Genomic DNA, 22289 nt, shown 5'->3' with positions numbered 1-22289 from the left:
CTTGCAACTTTTAAAAGCAAATAAACTGTACTTCAAAAGCAAATTAATAACTATTAAAAAAGGGAAAAATAAAAAGTATCTAGTGACTCGTTTTGTTTTTTATACGTTGCCTGTTCCATTAAACTTAAAACAGGTGACGCTGTCTGTTCTAAATGCATCGCTCATTCCCTTTTAAAAAAAAAAATTTTGAAATTTACAAGATTTTAAAGTAAATAAACTTTACTTGGAAAACAAAATAATTAAAGTCCCACTTTGGTAATTTTGTTTCACATATATAAGAAATATTTTTAGTATTTATTTTTAGATGAAAAATAAAAAACTAATTAAAAAAATAATGACATTGATGGAACAGGTGACGTTTTAAGATGTAAATGTATCGCCTGTTCTCTTAATTAAAAAAAAAAAAAAAGAATCTTCAAAAGGGTCACCTTTTTGGCATTTTTTGAAAAATTTTGACGCGTTTTAAAATTTTTAAGCGCACTTTTCAATCCCTTTTCTTTTTTAAAACTACATCAAGTACACTATCTAATATATATTAGATTTGGAAGCAATCTAAGAGAGACTTGAAGAATGAGATATTTTGGGTTTCATTTTTCATTTGCCGAGTCTCCACGTTTAGGTGAGTTTCTTTTTTCTTTGTGGTTGGTGGAGACATGTTGTGGCTTGGATATATATATATATATATATATATTTTTTTTTTTCATTTTAATAATAGTTAGGTTCGTTAGGTTTTATTAATTTTGCTTTTGTAAATATTTTTTTTCATGATATTGCTTGACATTGTTTTGCTAAGTTCAACAAGTATCTTATGTTGAAGATCAACTTGATTCAAGATGGTCTGTTATTTTAATTTCACCATAACATCGTACTTTTGCTTAAGAAGATGTTCTTGAAGATACTACAATGGCTTATAATCCATTTGTCATATAGTTGTCAAGTATCGATGAAAATAATAATGAGGGTGAATGTGAGAGTGGCTATATTTGTAATGACTGTGAGGGTATATGGATAAACAATATCTTCTAAATAAATTGGTACGTACATTTATTAACTTATATTTTAAGTAATATTTACGATATTTATTATTATTCATTTAATTATTTTTTTGATCTGCTTCTTTATGTGTTTTCCACTTTTAATTAGGAGAAATGTGCATCGCCAAATCTTAAGAGCAATAGTAATATTCTTTAAATTTTCATTTATTAAATTACAAATTTAGTACTGATTAATATTTATTTATTTTACATAAGTGTTAATAACTTTTTTAATTTTTTCATATGCAGTATGAGGGTGTAATATTGTCAACAAGAGGACGTCAACTTCCATCTCAATGAGTATGCATTCATGGAAGTTAATTAATATTGAATTTGCTTTTGCACATATAATGGTTCACCAAATTATGTAAAAATATATCAATGAGATAATATTTAATTTATTTGATAATTATTTTGTTATGAAAAAATATTTATTTTAAATTTTTATATTCTAATTATTTTGGATAAAGTTAGTTTTAATTTTAATTATGTTTATATTTTTACTATTTTAATCAATTTTCACAAAATTAAAAAAAAAGCAAATTTAAAAAAAAAAAAATAAAGGGTGACGCATTAAAACAAACAACATCGCCTAATATATTTGGTGATGTTGTTTTTCAAGCAACATTTCACGAAGAGTCGCCTTTCATTGGCTATTTTTAGCGATGCATATATTTAGCGATGCTTTAAAAAACAGTTGCCACTAAATTATGCGTCATTATAAGTGGAACATCAAATCTGATGAAAAATCTGATGCATTTTATAAATGCATCGCTAAAAGTCTAGATGGGTAGCTAAAAACTCTAAAATATGCGACTTTATTAATGCGTCGTGTGTTGTCTTATGAATTTAGTGATAGGACGTTAGGTGATGCAGTGTAATACTTCGGTCTTTATTTTGTATGATGCATTAATTATGTCATTTATCAATGTGATTCTAGTAGCGCAAAGCACTTAATTTATGCTTGAAAGTTTCTTTTTGAAATTGTATAAACTCTTCATTTTTTTTTTCTTTTTAATATAGAGAGAGTCATTCCTAGGATGCATTTTAATTTTTTATAGGGGGGGGGGGGGGGGGAAAGAGGAAAACGAAACAAAATAAAATAAATGCTAAGAGAAGATCGAAAAAATAAAACCTGATTTATATAATACCAAGACGAAAGCACACTGATCAAAGTTTTATAATTATGTAGTTTGTAAAGAAGAACAAAAGTATACAAATAAAATTTTCACCAAGATAAAGATATATTTTTAATAAGAGAAAAATTTGCTAAAAACTATTAATTTTGATCTTAGACTAGTTCAATCTGAATACAATATCTATTTTTTTCAACTAATAACTTAGCATAAAATAAAATATACATATATTTTTATTAATTAGTTTTCCATACAGTGATATTTATTTATATGGATGGCTTTAATCATATTCGGTCATATTTAATTGTAATATGATTTCAAAAATAATAAATTTTTTTGTTAGTTAATATGCTCTATTTTTTTAAATATATATATATATATATATATATATTCATCTAATATTTATGTATATTTTGAATCCTTTTTATTCCCAAATTTTGTGCCATTAATTTTTGTAAAAATAAATTCCTTGTAGAACATTCTTTAAAAAAAATAAAAAAAATACACATGATTGTTGGACCCTATGCCGTTACATATCTTGCACACCTTTAGGGCTTGCCCTTCCTCTTACTTATGAATTTGGTCATCTCCCTCAACTTTCATTGATATCTATAATTATAGCCGCTAAAAAAGCAAATTACAATAGTCACATGTATGCAAGAATCTTCATGTCATCTACTAAAGATGTTGGATAAATTAATTCAAACTTGAAATTGGAAATTTGAAAATTGAAGACCTCAAATTCAAAGGGAAGTTGAAGACTTAGATTGTGTTTAGACTTCTAATAAATTAGTGTTATGTTTTTTATGATTTAAATGTGTTTAATTAAGTTTATAAAGATCTTTATTTTATGTATTTAAGAGTCGAAAAATAGAGTGAAAACAAAAAGAAGAAGAAAAATGCAAGTGGTTTAAATTATATATGTAGTGATAAAAATGTGAGGTACTGAAAAATGCATCTGGTTGAAAATATGTGGTGTGAAATAAAGCATACTGAGAATGAAAATAAAATTGTATGTGCAGTATTCTTCTCTTCTATATTTTCTCTGTTGTTAAAGAGAAAAAAAAAAAAAAAAAAAAAGGCCAACATTTGGTGTCATAGCCTAAGTTACTCTAGTTGGTTACTTTGTTGGTTTATTACTTTTTTTGTTTTCTGTCAAGGAAAAAAAAAAAAAAAAGTAAGAAAAAGGATGGCTTCTGAGGTAAGGGAGGGAAAAAAATTTGCAGTTCTAGAGTATGTTAGTGGGAAGTACAATGGCTAAAGTCAAAGAGATGACAAGTAGAAGAACGAATGTCAGAGTTTAAAGAAATAAAAATCTTTTCTAGTTGAGAATTTTTCGAGTTGTGGAGTCTATAAGATTGATGCTAAAAATGTTTGAATTAAAAAAAGGGTTGTTAGATAAATTAATTCAAACTTGAGATTTAAGATTTGAAAATTGAAGTGTTCAAATTCAAAGTGAAATTGAAGATTTATATTATGTTTAAAATTTAAGTTTACGATTATGCTTCTTTTTTAAATTTAAACATGTTTTATTAAGTCTATATGAAAACTTCTATTTATGTATTGGAGAGACAAATGGGGTGACAAAAAGAAATAAAATGTGAGGTGTTTGAATTGTACCTAGTAATAAAAATGTGAGGTGTTGAAAAAATGCATCTAGGTGCAAAATTATAGTGTGAAAAAAAATATATTGGAAATGAAAATAAGATTGTTTTTTGTGCTATTTTGTGAAAAAAAAAAATATTGGAAATGAAAAGCTGGATGAACAACATTTTACTGAAGAATTATAAATTTGTTATTTTTTATTTTTGGGTCAAAACAATAAATTTGTTATGTAAATACGCAGGCTGCATAACTAAATAAATTGGGTTTGCCACTAATTTTGTCAATTTCCTTGTTAAATTTTTGTTCTCAACATATGTTTTTTTGCCACTATAATTCAAACCATCGATTGTATGATAATTATTATTATTATTATTTTATTATTCATCTCAGCTCCAGATCCAACCTAATCAGACTCAACTTGGCCGGCCAATTACAAAGCAATTGATGGCAGAAGAGAAGATGGCAAGGCTGGTAAGAGCGTATGCTTATAACAATGGAACCACCTTTAAAAATTGGACTTTGCATGGTGGCATGCCAAAGATGTTGAACGCTCAATGTTGTCACCGGAAGCCAAGAAAAAGTTTGAGTGAGCACTCTTTTGCATCTTATCCAGACCTTGCCAGACTGCATTCCCGACCAAGGAACTTCTATGTTAAATTCATTGATGGAGATCGCAGCCGAGTAAAGCCTAAAGACAAGAGTCAAAAGAGCAGCTCAATCGGACTTGATCTTAGTATCCAGTAAAAACATCGAGGGTTTGACATTTTTAGCAAGCTCCAAACAAAGTCCATTTTAATGGTCATTCCATTCTTACAGTCATACGCTCTTACAAGCCTCACAGTCATTCCTTTAATCATCAATTGCTAACAAATCAGCTTCTTGATGAGTAAATTAAGTGTTTCTAGATTTCTTGATTACTTTTTTATGATTTATGACTTTTGGTATTTTTATAAATAAATTAATAGTTTCAAAATTTTAATTATTTTATCCCAAAAAATAAGAGAAATAATAATAGACAAAATGTAGAAAGGTTATACAGCATGAAAAAAAATAAATAAGGATATTACAAAAAAAAAAAAAAAAGAAAAAAAAATTGTAGAAAGAAGTAGAGAAAACAAACCATTGAAGAGTCGGCTTCTTGAAGCCGATATGAGGGATGTGATTGAATCAATCAGGCCACCATTTCATTTAAATAATTGAGGAGGAAATACCTGATAAGAACACAAAACCAAATGAAAAAAAAATATCTATAAATATAAAAATAACACACACACACACACACACACACACACACACACACACACACACACACACATAATCATGAAACTAATTCAACTATAAACATAAGTCCAAAAAGTTTTTATTTATTCATTAACTTATTTGTTATTGTCAGGATTATAACATGATATGGGTGCGTAGGAGGCACACAATTAGACCAATTCCTCATTCATCAAACAAAGTCCAAAAGATTGACTTTAAAAAAAAAAAAACATATAAACAGAGTAGTTATGCTTGCACTAAAATTCAAAAAAGCAACGTACAATATGAATATTAATGGGCCATATACATGGTAAAAACTAAAAATTGAGGCCTTATAGACATGGATGGATATATATCACAGAAGATATCAACCATGCCACTTTCAAATTCGGAGTTATGATCTTTTTACTTTACCTATCAATCAGTAGCATGGTAACATACAAAAACTACATATATATATATATATATATATAAATATAAAATAGAATCAAAGGAACTATGGTGAAAAAGAATATCACAAAGAAAAGAAATTAATCTATGAGGAACAAAATAAAAAGAACAATTTAAAAGCACTAATTAGTTTCGAATCTTACTTAAAGCATGATGACTCTTAATGAATCAAGCTCCTCTTCGAGGCAAGAAATTATAGCAAAAAGAATTCTTCGCAGCTTTGTGAATGTCTCATTCAGTTTGTATATGGGATCATATGTTATTAATAATATATATAGATGGCCGAGAGTTTTAGTTCAAGTTTACTTGCTTTTCCTAATTAAGTTGGATATAGCTTTCCTAATTAAGTTGGATATGCTATTGGTTCCAGCTAAGTTAAAAAGGATAGTGATCTAGTTCTAACAAAACTTCACTTCCTCTGTTGCTTGAAGTAAGAGCAAAGAAAAAAACCTACCACTATCAAAAAGAAAGAAAGGAAAATATAAGCACCATTAAATAACACGAATTTGATTATCCAAATAATTAATAAATAATTTGAACCCGATACCAAAATAATCAGAAAAATCTGCAAGGACAACCACACAATAGTAATGATAATGATAATGATAATGATAATGACAATAATAATAATAGAAATTGGTTGCTATGTGTGTTCTTTTAAATAATTTTTTTTGGTCCAGTGGAGATTGCTAGCAACTTGGCAAGGCATATACTAAATCAGAATAACATCATATTCTTTGATGACGGAAATGAAAAAAAAAATAAAATTGATGCTCTCTCTCTTCTGACTCATTTAACTATCACTGAATCCCATATTATTTTTTATTTTCTTTTTGACAGACAAAAAGCGAAAACCATCTCACCCTTACAAGTCGTCAAGAAGGCTACTTGTGGGTACCTTGCAGTGCAAGCAAAGAAGATTGGTTTAGAGATGGGCTACTTATAAAGCAAACCATTAAGCCCAAAACAGCAAAATAATACAGGCCCAGTTAGATACTAAATCATATATATATATATATATATATAATTGGAAAGAAGATACTAAATCATATTTTAATTGGTATGGATTCTATTTTTTTTTAATAGCCTGTATATTTTGTTAGGAATTATAGGAGTTAATTGTGGGAAGAGATATTATCAAATCTTAAATTTAGGATATGATAAGATCTATCCTTTAATCATAGGATAATTGGTTCATTTGTTTCCTTCTAGATACATTTGTATTTTTATATATATTGTAAAAACTTCAGTCACGTAATATAACAGAAATTCTTTCATAATTGTGTTAATTAGCATGGTATCAGAGCAAGGTTCAATTTCTTTTGTTTGGAATTGAAGCTTGATCCTGGAAACACAATTTTTTTTTTTTTTCTGTTTACTCTCTTTTTAAAATCTTCTTTGTATCACCATCACTATGTCAGACCCAAATAGTAGTAATGATGGCTTGCTTCTTTGATTACTCCAGAACGTCTTGATGGAACAAATTATGTTGAGTGGTCCTTGAATGCTCAAAATAAGATCCGTGGAAGAAAACATTGGGGTTTTTTTTTAGGTACAAAAGCTGCACCTACAGATGAGCATTCTGAGGAATATGAAACATGGCAAGATGAAAATTGTCTTGTCAAATCATGGCTTCTCGATGCGATGACAAAGGATATCAGATCTCTATTTCTTCGATTGGGCACAGCTAGGGAAATTTGGGATGCTGTAAACAGACATATTCTGTTGAACAAGATGCTTCAAAGGCATATCAACTTCATTGTGAAATAATGTCTATCCGCCAGAATGGAGAATCTATTATTTTTTACTTTGGAAAATTGCAAAAGATATAGCAACAGCTTGATGATATTGATGATTGTACTATGGAGTGCAAAAGTGATATCGCAAAATACACTGCAAAGGTTAATGCCCAACGTGTGAATGTTTTTTTGGCTGGGCTGGATTCTCATTTGGATGGGGTTAGAGGTTGTATACTTGCTACTATGCCATTCCCAAATATACAGAGTGTGTATGCTGTAGTTTGTGCGGAAGCTAATCGACAGGAAGCCATGCTTGGAAGTACAACTGAGGGTGTTGCACTGGCCACCAAGAAAGCATCTACCTCAAAGAAAGATCGAAAATGCACGCATTGTAATGGCACAGGTCATACAGTGGATACATGTTTTTGACTACATGGATATCCAGATTGGCATCCGAAAAGCAAGAAGGCATCTCAAGTATTTTCTACTGCCAAAGAGGAGGACTCCAATCCGAGAGTCAATGTAGCCATAACTTCTGGATTTACTGCTCAGTCAGGTACATCTCTTACTGGTAAGAGTGATTGGATAATTGAATCAGGTGCAACAGATCATATGACTTGTGATGGATACAAATTAAATCAATTGTCTCCTAAATGTTCTATGAATATTGTTACTAAAGCTAATGGAGTTTCTTCCCTTGTTGTTGGTACTGGTACTGCTTCATTATCCCTTTCTTTAACCATAAAAGATGTACTATTTGTGCTATCACTAAATTCCAACCTCCTTTCTGTCCAAAAATTGATCAAATCTCATAATCTAGCTTGTACGTTTTTTCCTACTCATTGTGTTCTTCAGGACCTTCAAACCAAGGAGAAGATTGGATGTGGTAGAGAAAGTGGCGGATTATTGTGAAGTCCCACATCGGTTGGAAAGAGGAACGAAGCATGGCTTATAAGCGTGTGGATATTTTTCCCTTGTAGATGCATTTTAAACCCATGAGAGCTAGATTGTAAGAGGATTCCCCAGGCCAAAGCGGACAATATCTACATGCGGTTGGTCTAGACTGTCACAGATGGTATTAGAACGGGACCCGGATCGATGTGCCAGCGAGGACGCTGGGCCTCAAGAGGGGAGGATTGTGAAGTCCCACATCGGTTGGAAAGGACAATGAAGCATGGCTTATAAGTGTGCGGATACCTTTCCCTTGTAGACGCGTTTTAAACCCGTGAGGGTTAGGTTGTAAGAAGATTCCCCAGGTCCAAAGCGAACAATATCTACATGCGGGTGGTCTGGGCTGTCACAATTGTACTATCTGGAAGATGGATTTCAGCATTCCAGAAAATGACAAGCTAATTTGGTGCATGACGATTCAATTGATAAGAAAAAGGAACAGATTTGGTTATGGCATAGACGTTTAGGACATCCGTCTTTTTTCTATTTGAAATGCTTATTTCCTTCTTTGTTTATCGGATTCAATGTTTCAGATTTTGTTTGTTAAACTCGTGTTCTTGCAAAAGGCCATCGTGCTATTTTTCATTTAAATGAAAATAAAGCAATTGTTCCTTTTGCATTAGTACATTCAGATGTTTAAGGACCAGCACCTACTTCCACTCTTAATGGAATGAGATGGTATATAACTTTTGTAGATGATTACACTCGAATGACTTGGGTTTATCTAATGAAAACGAAGAGTGATGTAAGTTCCATTATTCGTCTCTTTCATCAAATGATTTTCACCCAATTTGGTATGTCAATAAAGGTTCTTAGGTCGGATAATGGAGGGGAATACCTCAAGCAAGAGTTGACAGAGTTTATGAACTCGGTTGGAATGATTCATCAAATAACTTGTCCCTACTCCCCGCAACAAAACGGTATCGCCGAAAGGAAGAATAGACAACTCTTGGAGGTCACTCGATCTCTCTTAATAGGAGGCAATGTTCCCTCTTACCTTTGGGGTGAAGCATTGAGGTCTGCAATGTATGTGATCAATCAAACTCTTTCCAGCATTCTTGAGTTTCGCCGGCCATTAGATGTGCTATCTGATCTTTGCACTCTTCCACCAGTTGTTCATTTGCCCCCCAAAATTTTTGGTTGTGTTGTCTTTGTTCACTTACATCCACATCAAAGAAATAAGCTTGAATCACATGTAGTAAAATGTATTTTTGTGGGATATGGAAGTTATCAAAAGGGATACAAATGTTATGATCCTTCTTCTAAGAAACTTTATGTTTCTATGGATGTTGTCTTCCATGAAAATGAGCTTTTTTCCACACCAACTATAGATTCATCACTTCAGGGGGAGAATTGTGAAGAAGTGATTGATCATGATAGTACAATGCATGCATTTTTTTCATTAAATGTTGGACAGAAAAATGCAGGAAATATTACAACAGATACTACATTAGAGGATGGGAATGTTGAGTTAGATGATTCTGGAGAATTGTAAGAAGATCCTCTCATTGATAGTACAATTCCTCTCGAGTCACCATATCAACCACACCAATCTTATTTGGAAGCACCATCAAATGAGGTATCTATTAATTCTAATCCACCTATTATTGATGATGTTAATATTGAAATACCTAACTATCATCTTCCACCTCGCTCTAACCGTGGTATACCTCCCACCAGATATAAACCTGATCTTAAAGCTAAAACCAGATGTCCCATTAGTAACCATGTCTCTTATCATAGGTTGTCAAAGTCATATGCATCTTATGTACTACAATTATCGTCTATCTCTATTCCTAGTAAATTACAGGAAGCTTTAGCAGATACAAAGTGGACCCAAGCTATGGCAGAAGAGATGACAGCTCTTGAAAAAAATGCTACTTGGGACTTGGTGCCACTTCCATATGGAAAAAAAACCATGGGATGTAGATGGATGTTTGCTGTCAAAAAAAAAAGCTGATGGGACGGTTGAAAGGTTCAAAGCACGATTAGTTGCAAAAGGGTATACATAATCCTATGGAGTTGATTATCGAGATACTTTTGCGCCAGTTGTGAAACTTGATACAGTAAGGGTACTTTTATCTTTGGTAACTAATCAAGATTGGCCTCTCCTTCAATTTGATGTCAAGAACGCCTTCTTACATGGAGACCTTGATGAATAAGTATCTATGGATCTTCCTCCAAGAATTGAAAAGTACTCAAATGATACAATGGTTTGTAAGCTAAAAAAGGCATTGTATGGATTGAAGCAATCGCCTAGAGCATGGTTTGGCAGATTCACAAAGTCTATGAAGATATTTGGGTATAAACAAAGCAACTCAGATCATACATTGTTTTTGAAACACAAAGAAGGGAAAGTAACTGCCTTGATTATTTATGTGGATGATATGGTGGTGATAGGTGATGATCCGGATGAGATAGAAAATCTACAAAAACACTTAGCTTTTGAATTTGAAATGAAGAAGCTTGGTGATTTAAAGTATTTTCTTGGTATTGAAGTAGCTCGATCAAAGAATGGTATTTTCTTATCTCAATGAAAGTATGTTCTTGATTTGTTAACAGAAACAGGAATGCTTGGATGTAAACTTGTAACTACTCCTATTGAGCAAATTCATAAGTTGTATCATTGCTCGAATGAAGCATTGACCGACAAAGCAAGGTATCAAAAAATTGTAGGAAAAATGATTTACTTGTCTCACACTAGACCCGATATTGCTTACGCAGTAAGTGTGGTGAGTCAATTTATGCATGACCTTCAAAAATCACATATGGAGGCAGTTAAACACATTTTAAAGTATTTAAAGTTTGCTCCAGGAAAGGGTTGCTCTTCAAGAAACATAGCCATTCGAGAATAGAAGGGTACAGTGATGCAGAGTGGGCAGGGTCAGCTGATAATAGAAGGTCAACTTCAGGCTACTTCACCTTTGTTAGAGGAAGCCTTGTGACTTAGAAAAGTAAAAAGTAACTAGTTGTTGCAAGGTCCAGTGCAGAGGCAGAATATAGAGGCATGGCCTTTGGAGTATGTGAACTGTTGTGGTTAAGGAAGCTACTGGACGAGTTAGGTGTTGATTCTCAAGGGGCTATGAACGTATATTGTGATAATACTTCAGCTATTGAGATTGCTCGCAATCCAGTTCAATATGATCAAACGAAACACATAGAAGTTGATAGACACTTTATTAAAGAAAAACTCGAAGCAGGGATTATTGCATTGCCTTTTGTCAAGTCTGAAGATCAACTTGTTGATATACTTACAAAGGCTGTATCAGGCAAAGTATTCGATAAGTCTTTATGCAAGTTAGGCATGTTGATATTCATGCTCCAACTTAAGGGGAAGTGTTAGGAATTATAGGAGTTAATTGTGGGAAGAGATATTATCAAATCTTAAATTTAAGATATGATAAGATCTATCCCTTAATCATAGGAATCATAGGATAATTGGTTTATTTGTTTCCTTCTAGATACACTTGTATTTTTATATATATTGTAAAAACTTCAGTCATATAATATAACAGAAATTCTTTCATAATTGTGTTAATTAGCATATTTTTTGGGGAAACTTTTCAACCGAATTTATTCTTACTTCAGTTGTGCCATTTTATTTTTCATATTTTCCTTTTCCAAATCCTTTTTTTTTTTTTTTTCCCTTTCCGAATCCTGTTTTGGTCTTAGAATGCAAGATATATTTAATTATTACATATATATTTTTTGGTGAATTTAATTATTTACATATAACCAATGATGCAATCCTCTAGATAGTGTAGAACAATATATATATATATATATATATCGCCTGTTCCAATTTTTTTTTAATTTGTTTCCTTTTTTTTAAAAAAAATACAATTTAAAGAATTGAAAATTTAAATAGAAAATAAACTGTATAAGACTTGTAAATTTAAATAGAAAATAAACTATACTTGAGAAACAAAATAATTAGAGAACAACAATAAAAATAATCATAAAAGTCAACCGGCGATGCAATCAGGGGTAATTGCATAGCCTATTTTCTTTTCTTTTTTTTAATTTGTTCCCTTTTTTGAAAAAACAAAAATACAATTTAAAGACTTGCAAATTATTTAAGAAAAAATAATATTCCTTCACATATTAAGAAATATTTTCAGTATTTATTTGTAGATAAATTAAATATATAAAATAATTAAATGACAAATAGAAATGATGTAACAGGCAACATTCTTTTGATTAAATGCGTTACCGTTAATAAAAAATGTTTATGAGATTGGCAATGTAAAGTAAAGATATGGCGACTATTTTTTAGTAAATACGTCGCCTGAAATATCGGGCGACTCTTTATGCTATTAATATGTCTTCTGTTCCCTCAAAATAAAGGGAAAAAATACTTTATGAGGATTGTAACTTGCAATATCAAATAAACTATCATTGAAACATAATAAAGTAACTAATAAAATAAAATAAAAAAACAATGAATAAAACAACGAAAGCCAAAGCTGTTGAGTCGTATATTCAGCAACGCTGAGAATCAGGGTCACTAATTTTTGTTTTTAGCAACCTTCAATTCATTTTGTTTCTTAACGTCGCTAATTTTATGTCGTCAAATCTCAATTTTCTTGTATTTAGTAACACCATGGAAAATGTGTCGCTTATTGTCTTATTAACTGACGTTTTATCGTGTATTTTTTTATTACGTTGCAAATTTGGTGTTTCTAAATCGCTATTTTCGCATAGTAATTTTGTTTATGCATATCATATATATATATATATATATACACATAATCAGAGAGAGAGGGGGCTTATTAGTTGTTGAGTGCATATATGAATAAATTCATATGTTCTTGAATGGGCCCTTTTTTTTTTTTTTCCCCCACTTAATTGCCTAGGATATGATTTACCTTATATTTGCCATTTAAGTTGTGAATCAAAGACCAATTTAATTATAACGTTTTCTTTCTTCATCTTAAATTTTAGTTTTTAACTTAGGTATGAAATGAAATGAATGTTTCCATACCTCCCAATTTAATTAATTGACACAATTAATTACTTACTACATTAATTATTTTCAACAATATTATATATATACATACATATATATATATATATATATATAAGGCATAACTAACTTGAATATTTTCTATATTGATATTGCTTGACTTTTTACACAGAAATTTGTAAAGGAAAAAGGAAGGGGGGGGAACATAAATAGTCGATGTCTTAAATGGCATATGGATCTTTAATTGATGGATTGAACCCCATTGATATAGCTCTACCATAGATAAAGTTCAAAATTTTGATATTGATAGAAATATCGATGTTCAAAATATAAAATTTTTCATGAAAATATTAAAAAAATATCTAATATCAATAAAACTTATAAAAAATTAAAAACAAATTGTTAAAACTTTAGAATTAACTTATTTAATCAATCAATTATCAAATTATTTATAAAAATTGTTAAAATATTAAATAGATATTATATTTTTCAAAATAAATTTGATTTTTAGTAAGCGGTAATAATCATAAATAAATTATTATTAATAAAAATATACCAAAAAAGTATATATTTGATAAAATTATTTATTAATTAAAATAAAATGATTATTACAATTACATTATATTTCATAAACATTATCTTAATACTCATAAAATAATTATTACAATTATATTATATTTCATAAACATTATCTTAATACTCATAAAACTCTTAGATGGTTGAAAATTATTGATCTTTTACTCATTTTTATTTTGATATGTAAATTATGAAATGTAATCATATATATATATATATATATATCTCTCTCTCTTTGATAATTTGTCGTGTAATTGTTAATATTTATAAGAATTTTTTATTAAATGTGGTTGCCCTTAATATTTAGTATAATATATTCTATCAACATCAATCTTATATAATATTGTATTTCCATATTATTATTTTTCATTCTTATATAGTCAACTATTAACTTGCAATTTTAGGATTCTATTGAACCCATTTTATATAAAATATATGACCAAGTATTTATATACTTTTTTAATGAATAGAACCTATAAACGTTATTCAATTTAACTCACTTTGTTATATTGATATCATTAAATATTTAAAAAACAATTAAAAGGTAAAAACTATATATATCACTAAAATTAATTTGGTAAAATGAAAGTTACTAAATATTAATAATATTTATAATTTTTTGATAAAAATTTTAAAAATTTTCATATATATTTTCAAAATTTTTACTGAAAATTTTTGAAATTTCGACGAAAATTATGAAGTTTTTAACTAAATTGTTAAATATTTAATGTGGATAACTTGACAAAAATTTTCATGAAAATTTTAGTGAAATTTTAAAAATTTCAATAGATATTTTAGAAAGTTTCTATTTGAAATCTAAATTTCTTTCAAACTCTTAAAAAAATTCAAAATTTCGGCAAAATTTCAGTGGAAATTTCTATATTTAAAACATTGACCATAGGTAAGTTTTGTTTCCAACATCTTCCCATTAACTGGAATTGGAGTTAATGGTTCTCATGTCATGTGTTGGTAATGTTCAAGGTTGGGTGATAGAACCTCCTCCAATTTATCAAAAATAAAAATAATAATAAATAAATAAAGAAACTGTTGATAACAATAAGAAAGGGAGAAAAAAAAAAAAAAAAAGCTAACACATGCAATTCATGTGACCAATCTTAGTTTGACATATCTTTCTTTTTAGTAGTTTACTTTTATATATAAATGAGCTACTATATGCTGGGTATATAATTGCTGCCGCATTAATAAATTATTTTCAAACAATGTATTATATAGTTTTTGAAAAAAAAAAAAAAGATATTATACATGATATCAAAAAATAAGATATTATATATATATAAATGATCTCTTGAAAATTATCTCTCACTTTATCTCTTTAAAGATATATTGATGTGGATACTAGAAATATAACTCAAATAGTCATATTAAAAATTTAAATGCTTACCATCATATTTCCTGATATAAAATGGAAGATAGTTCCTAAGTTATGATTTTATATATACATATATATATATATATATATATCACAAATTTCCTATACATATAATTATAATATTTATTACTTCGTGTTTTCTTTTCTTTTTTTGGGCAAAATGTAATTATTTTATTTGATATCTACAATTTAATATGGACTACAACCATATGCCTTGTAACTATTTAATTTTTCTTCGTATATGTACTTTTACTTTCATTTCCGTAATTTATTCATTTCGCCCAAAGTAGCACTTAACGTGAGTTATATTGGGCTTTTGTTAAAACCTTGGAGTTTGGACCTCTTTGCCAAAGCCTTTAAGTTTTTTTTTTTTTTTTTTTTTTTTTTTTTTTTAAATTTTAAATATTATTATTATTATTATTTATTTATTTATTTTTGTGGTGGCGTAAATATAGCCTCTTTGAGCCTTTTCTACAAAGAGAGATTCTTTTTGCATCACCTAAATTTGTCTCTACACATCCATTGTTAAATTACTAAAGTATTTTTGGTTATTTTTCTTCTTTGTTACGCATTATATCTCATTTAGATCTCGGCACAATAAAATAAAATAATAATAATAATAATAATAATAGAATAACGCATTGAATCCAATGTTACTAAAATGAGAGAGCTAGAACTCAGCTTAAAAAACTAATAATAATAATAATAATAATATGAGAGAGATAATCAGTCATCATTATGTACAGTAAACATTGAAACAAAATTTAAAAAATAATTTATCATTTTTAAAAAAAGAATATAAGTCTTCCTATAGTATTTATAAGTTAATTATTTGCACTTAAATAGTCATATAAATTCCACTATTTTCCTCATATAATAATTTTATTATTTTAAAATTAATAATTTCATAAAAAGCTAATACATATTTAATAGATAGAAAATAAAAATATGATAAATTTAATTATTTTGAAAATTTTAATAGATAGAAATATGAGGCAAAATTATTAAGCAATTCCTTTAATTTATTTGTGTTTCTATAATAAGTTACTTATTATACTTCTATGACATAATATATAAATTAATAATATATCAATTATCTTTGCTTATAAAAATAATTTTATAAATAAAAATTATTTTTAAGAGATTTGTTCTCAATAATTATGTCATTCAAGATTTCAAAAGTTATTTCAAAGCTTTTTTATGTTAAAAAGGTAATGAAAATTATTTAAAAAACTTTTTCTATGTTTAAAAACTAATAAGGGACTTTTTTTAACAATGTATCGCTTTTTATCGAATTTAACAATTCTTTTTTCAAAACCCGTTGCCTATTCCTACAGTTAGTGACGAATCTGAAAATTATTATCTCAGAAAAGCGTTGCCTATTCCAGCCTTTAGCGACATATTGTTTTTCAATTTGAAAATTACTTTTTGATTTTGTCAAATTAGGATTATTTGATGAATAAATTCATACAAAAAAATTTACAAACAATAAAATTCAAATAAATATTGGCATAAGAATCTAATATTTCAAGTAAATGAAATATTAACTCATATAATAATTTCATTATTTTAAAATTAATAATTTCATAAATAGTTAATATATATTTAATAAATAGGAAATAAAAATGTAATAAATTTAATTATTTTGAAAATTTTAATAGATAGAAATATGAGGCAAAATTATTAAGCAATTTCTTTGATTTATTTGTGTTTCTATGATAAGTGACTTGTTATACTTCTATAACATAATGTATAAATTAATAATATATCAATTATTTATGCTCATAAAAATAATTTTATAAATAAAAATTATGTTTAAGAGATTTCTTCTCAATAATTATGTCATTCAAGTCTTCAAAAATTATTTAAAAAGGTAATGAAAAATTATTTAAAAAACTTTTTTTATGTTTAAAAACTAATAAGAGACTTTTTTTAACAATGCGTCACCTTTTATCGCATTTAACGATTCTTTTTTCAAAATGCATCGCCTATTTCTATATTTAGCGATAAATTTGAAAATTATAACCTCAGAAAAGCATCTCCTATTCTAGCCTTTAGTGACTGTTTTTTTTTTTCAATTTGAAAGTTACTTTTTAGTTTTGTCAAATTAGGATTATTTAATAGATAAATTCATACAAAATAATTTATAGACAATAAAATTCAAATATATATTGGCATAAGAATCTAATATTTCAAATAAATGAAATATTAACTCATATAATAATTTTATTATTTTAAAATTAATAATTTCATAAATAGTTAAAACATATTTAAAAGATAGGAAATAAAACTGTAATAAATTTACTTATTTTGAAAATTTTAATAGATAAAAATGTGAGACAAAATTATTAAGCAATTCCTTTAATTTATTTGTGTTTCTATGATAAGTTACTTGTTATACTTCTATAACATGATGTATAAATTAATAATATATCAATTATTTATGCTTATAAAAATAATTTTATAAATAAAAATTATTTTTAAGAGATTTCTTCTCAATAATTATGTCATTCAAGATTTCAAAAATTATTTAAAAAGCTTTTTTATGTTAAAAAGGTAATGAAAAAATATTTAAAAAATTTTTTTTATGTTTAAAAGCTAATAAAAGATTTTTTTTAACAATGCGTCGCTTTTTATCGTATTTAGCAATTTTTTTTTTCAAAATGCATTGTCTATTTCTATATTTAGTGACGAATCTAGAAATTATAACATCAGAAAAACATTGTCTATTCCAACCTTTAGCGACGTTTTTTCAATTTGAAAGTTACTTTTTAATTTTGTCAAATTAAGATTATTTGACAGATAAATTCATACAAAATAATTTATAGACAATAAAATTCAAATAAATATTGATATAAGAATCTAATATTTCAAATAAATGAAATATTAACTCATATAATAATTTTATTATTTTAAAATTAATAATTTCATAAATAGTTAATACATATTTAATAGATAGGAAATAAAAATATTGTGATAAATTTAATTATTTTGAAAATTTTAATAGAGAGTTAATAAAAATATGAATCAAATATAATAAAATATTAATTAAATATATTAATTATTTTTGTTTAATCTTTTTATTTTTCAAGTATAGATTATTTTTTTATTAAATTTTCAAGTATTTTAAATAGTATTTTTGTTATTTAAAAAAGAGAATAGGTACGAATGCGTCGCCTGTTCCATTTTTTTTTTCTAACTTTTATTCTTTAACTATTTTTTTAATACTGTTATTTTTTTAACTATTTTCAATGTTTAGTTGTAGATGAAAAATAGAAAAATAACCAAAGAAAAAAAATAAAATTGAGAGAAAAGGAGTCGCTTTTAATTGTAAATGCGTCGCCTGTTCTCTTAATTAAAAAAAAAAAATATTTTTCTACTTGCAACTTTTAAAAGCAAATAAATTATACTTCAAAAGCAAATTAATAACTATTAAAAAACGAAAAAAATAAAAAGTATCTGGTGACTCTTTTTGCTTTTTATGCATCGATTGTTCCATCAAATAAAGGAACAAAAAATAAAACTTAGAACAAGATTTTAAAGTAAATAAATGGTACTTGGAAAACAAAATAATTAAATTACCATTTGATAATTTTGTTTCACATATATAAAAAATATTTTCAGTATTTATTTTTAGATTAAGAATAAAAAATGAATTAAAAAAAAATAATGACATTGATGGAACAAGCGACACTTTAGAATGTAAATGCATTGCCTGTTCTATTAATTTTAAAAAGAAAAAAAGCATCTTAAAAAGGATTTTAAAATTTTACGCTCCTGTTCTGAAAATTTTTGGTGCCTTCTAAATTTTTTATGCGCTCCTTTGAATCCCTTTTCTTTTCTAAAACTACATTAAGTACACTATCTAATAGATGTTGTATTTGGAATCAATCTAAGAGAAACATGAAGGGTGGGATATTTCGGGTTTCATTTTTCATTTGCCTACATTTTCGTCGGGAAGCTGGGTTTCTCTGTTTCACCCTTGTGGTTAGCTGAGTTTCTTTTTTCTTCATCTCCATCATTTAGGTGAGTTTCTTTTTTCTTTGTGGTTGGCGATGACATGTGGTGGGTTGAGTTTTTTTTTTTTTCCTTCATTTTAATTGTAGGTTAGGTTCGTTGGGTTTTTTTAATCTTACTTTTGTAGATATTTTGTTTGTGATATTGCTTGACATTTTTTTGTTAAGTTCAAGAAGTATTTTATGTTGAAGATCTTCAAGATGGTCTGTTGTTTCAACTCCACCACAACATCGTACTTTTGTTGAAAAAGATATTCTTGACAATACTACAGTGACTCACAATCCATTTGTCATACAGTTGTCAAGTGTTGATGAAAATGATAATGAGGATGAATGTAAAAGTGGCTATGTTCGTAACGATTATGAGGGGATATGGATAACAAATACCTTCTAAATAAATTGGTACGTAGATTTATTTATATGTTTTAAGTAATATTTATGACATTTATTATTATCCATTTAATTTATTTTTTTATTCGCTTTCATAAGAACAATGATAATATTCTTTAAATTTTCATCTACTAAATTATTACTTTTTAATAATTAATATATATTTATTTTACATAAGTGTTTATAAATTTATTAATTTTTTCATATGCAGTATGAGGGTGTGTAATATCGTCAACAAGAGAATGACAACTTCCATTTCAATGAATATGCAATTCATGGAGATTTAGTTAATATTGCTTTTGCTTTTGCATATACAATAGTTTACCGAATTGTAAAAATATTTCATGAAATACTATTTAATTTAGTTGATAATTATTTTGTTATGAAAATGTTTACTTTCAATTTTTGTATTCTAATTATTTTGAATGAAGCTAATTTTAATTTTTTTGTATTTATTATTTTTTAATAAATTTTAACAATTAAAAAAAAGTAACGGCGACGTACAAGAAGAAAATTGACACTAAAAAGACTTGTAGCGACGCATAATAACAACATTGTCGCCATTTTTGACCTTTAGCGACGCATAATAACAACATTGTCGCCATTTACGACCTTTAGCGATGTATAATAACAACATGGTCGCCATTTTCGACCTTTAGCGATGCTTTAGACTTGCATCCCTATTTTTAGTGATGCTTTTATTTAAATATATAGCGACGCAAAACAACGAGTCGCTAAAGGTTAAACATATATGAAATTAGCGACATGTAGTTGTAAGTAAACAATGACATATAACTACACAAGTCGCTAAAATTCTACAATTTAGCGACGTATATGTTTACATAAAACAGCGATGAATTATAATAAGTCGCTAAAATTTCTAACAATTAGCGATGCATAAAATGTAAAGTTGCTGTTTTTTCCATATTAGCGACGTATGAATTAACATAAAACAGCGACGCAGTATAGACGTAAAAATTAGCGACGTAGAGAGTTAGAGTTGCGGATTCCTCTATGTTTAGTGTCGGAAGTCTCTTTACATTTAGCGACTTGTTTTTGTACTGCGTCGTTGTTTCGTCCACATTAGGCAATTTTTATTTCTACGTTACTGTTGGTATAATGTTTTTAGTGACTGGACATTTGACGACTTTGTGAAATGCGTCTCTGTTTATTGCATTTAACTCATTTAATTGCGTCGCTAATCAGCGAATTTCACGTAGTGAATTTTGAAATTCCACCAAGCCCAAAACAAAACTCCCAATAAATATAAAAGATCCAAAATGTTGAAGAATTTATTCAGTTTTCTATCTTTATTAGTTGCTGCTCTTGTGCTTATAGCAGCTTCTCTTCTTCTTCATCCCTCTTCCGGTATCTCCTCTGATGTCCTATCCCACATTTGCTTCAACACCACATGCCAGAAATGATGTGAGACGATTTGAAAGAGTGATCTTGGTACTATCAAAGCGGATCTCCGTGAGCTTTCATTGATATCTATAAGGTTGACAGGGGAACAAGTACATTCAAGTTTCCTCAGCCACTTGGATCTTGAACGCAATACTACTGTTGAATTGCTGAAGAAACCGTTTGAGGATTGTGTTGGATACTACTTTGAGAGTGAAACCAGAGTCGGAGAAGCTTATCGGCTTTTGTACAATGGGACATACAATGGAACTCATGATAAATTTTCACAGGCATTGAACCAGGCTTATCAATGTGCAGCCGTGATCCCAGTAATCAAAAACAGTATATCTTATGCTTCTGCACCTTTAAAGTCTTTGTCTTTTTTCATTGAAATTTCAGAGAGTGTCATTGACTTATTGCTTAGCCAGCTAGGCTGATAATTAATTGGAAAGAAATAGTAATGATATATGTTGTTATGTGTTTTCTTTTTCTTTGAACCAATTTCTTTGGTTCAGTCAGTTGATCAGATAGCTTGCAACTGGCCATGGCATATATATCTTGTTATACGGAATCAGATCAATTAACCTGGACTTCTTTGATGATGGAAATGAAATTAAAATTGAAAAAACTAAAGTTGATGCTCTCTCTCTCTCTCTCTCTCTCTCTCTACACTAAAGACTCATTTAATTAATATTGTTTCACTGTTTTTTTAGACTATTTTATGTGTTGGAGATGGATACTATGAACATTCACCAAAATTGAAGATTTATGATTATAATGCGTTGAATCCCATATTAATCTGGACTATAATACATTCACAGCTTTTAAGCAAAACCCAATAGTTTTGTGTAGCGGGGAGTTCTTTTTACAGGACATAATCTTCTCGTCCCATTACAATTTCTTCATTTAATTGTCTTATTTACAATTTTTATTCTATATAAAACTACAGAAAAGGACTTATTAGATTAACTACTTACACCCAAATTAATTTAAAATACAAAAGTTCCACTTTTTGGGGGGAAAAAAAAAGAAAGAAAAAGCGCTCAGTTCAACTGCTCTCATTGGAATCATTAGATTTGGCTTAACTTCATTTTTACGATACCTATATTTTCATTATATATTTTTTTCCGTTCTTCTTGGATATGCTTTAAAAAGAAAAAAAAAAAATCAAGTCTAACAACTTTCTTTTAATTTGTTTTTTTTTGGGTAGATTATCTAGCAACTTAGTAAGGCATATATATTAATACCGAATAGAATAACCTTGTCTTCCATGATAATGGAAATGGAATATATATATATATATATATATATATATAAACTTTGTTCTTTCTTTCTTCTGAGGATCACTCATTTAACTATAAGTGTTTCTCTGTTT

General features: G+C 28.0%; 1 long non-coding RNA gene across 1 annotated transcript; it reads right to left on the bottom strand.

Annotated features, from left to right (window-relative positions):
* Positions 1–2538: 2538 nt before the first annotated feature.
* Positions 2539–5769, bottom strand: LOC107411642 (uncharacterized). The gene is made up of 3 exons (XR_001580887.4): positions 5629–5769; positions 4896–4986; positions 2539–2794 (listed from the first exon to the last, which is right to left on the bottom strand). It is a non-coding gene; the product is annotated as an uncharacterized LOC107411642 (long non-coding RNA).
* Positions 5770–22289: the final 16520 nt, after the last annotated feature.

The sequence above is a fragment of the Ziziphus jujuba genome, chromosome 10, assembly GCF_031755915.1.
Source record: "Ziziphus jujuba cultivar Dongzao chromosome 10, ASM3175591v1".
Lineage (NCBI taxonomy): Eukaryota > Viridiplantae > Streptophyta > Magnoliopsida > Rosales > Rhamnaceae > Ziziphus > Ziziphus jujuba.
Note: the sequence above shows the minus strand (reverse complement) of the source record. Positions and strands in the feature narration are given on the sequence as shown.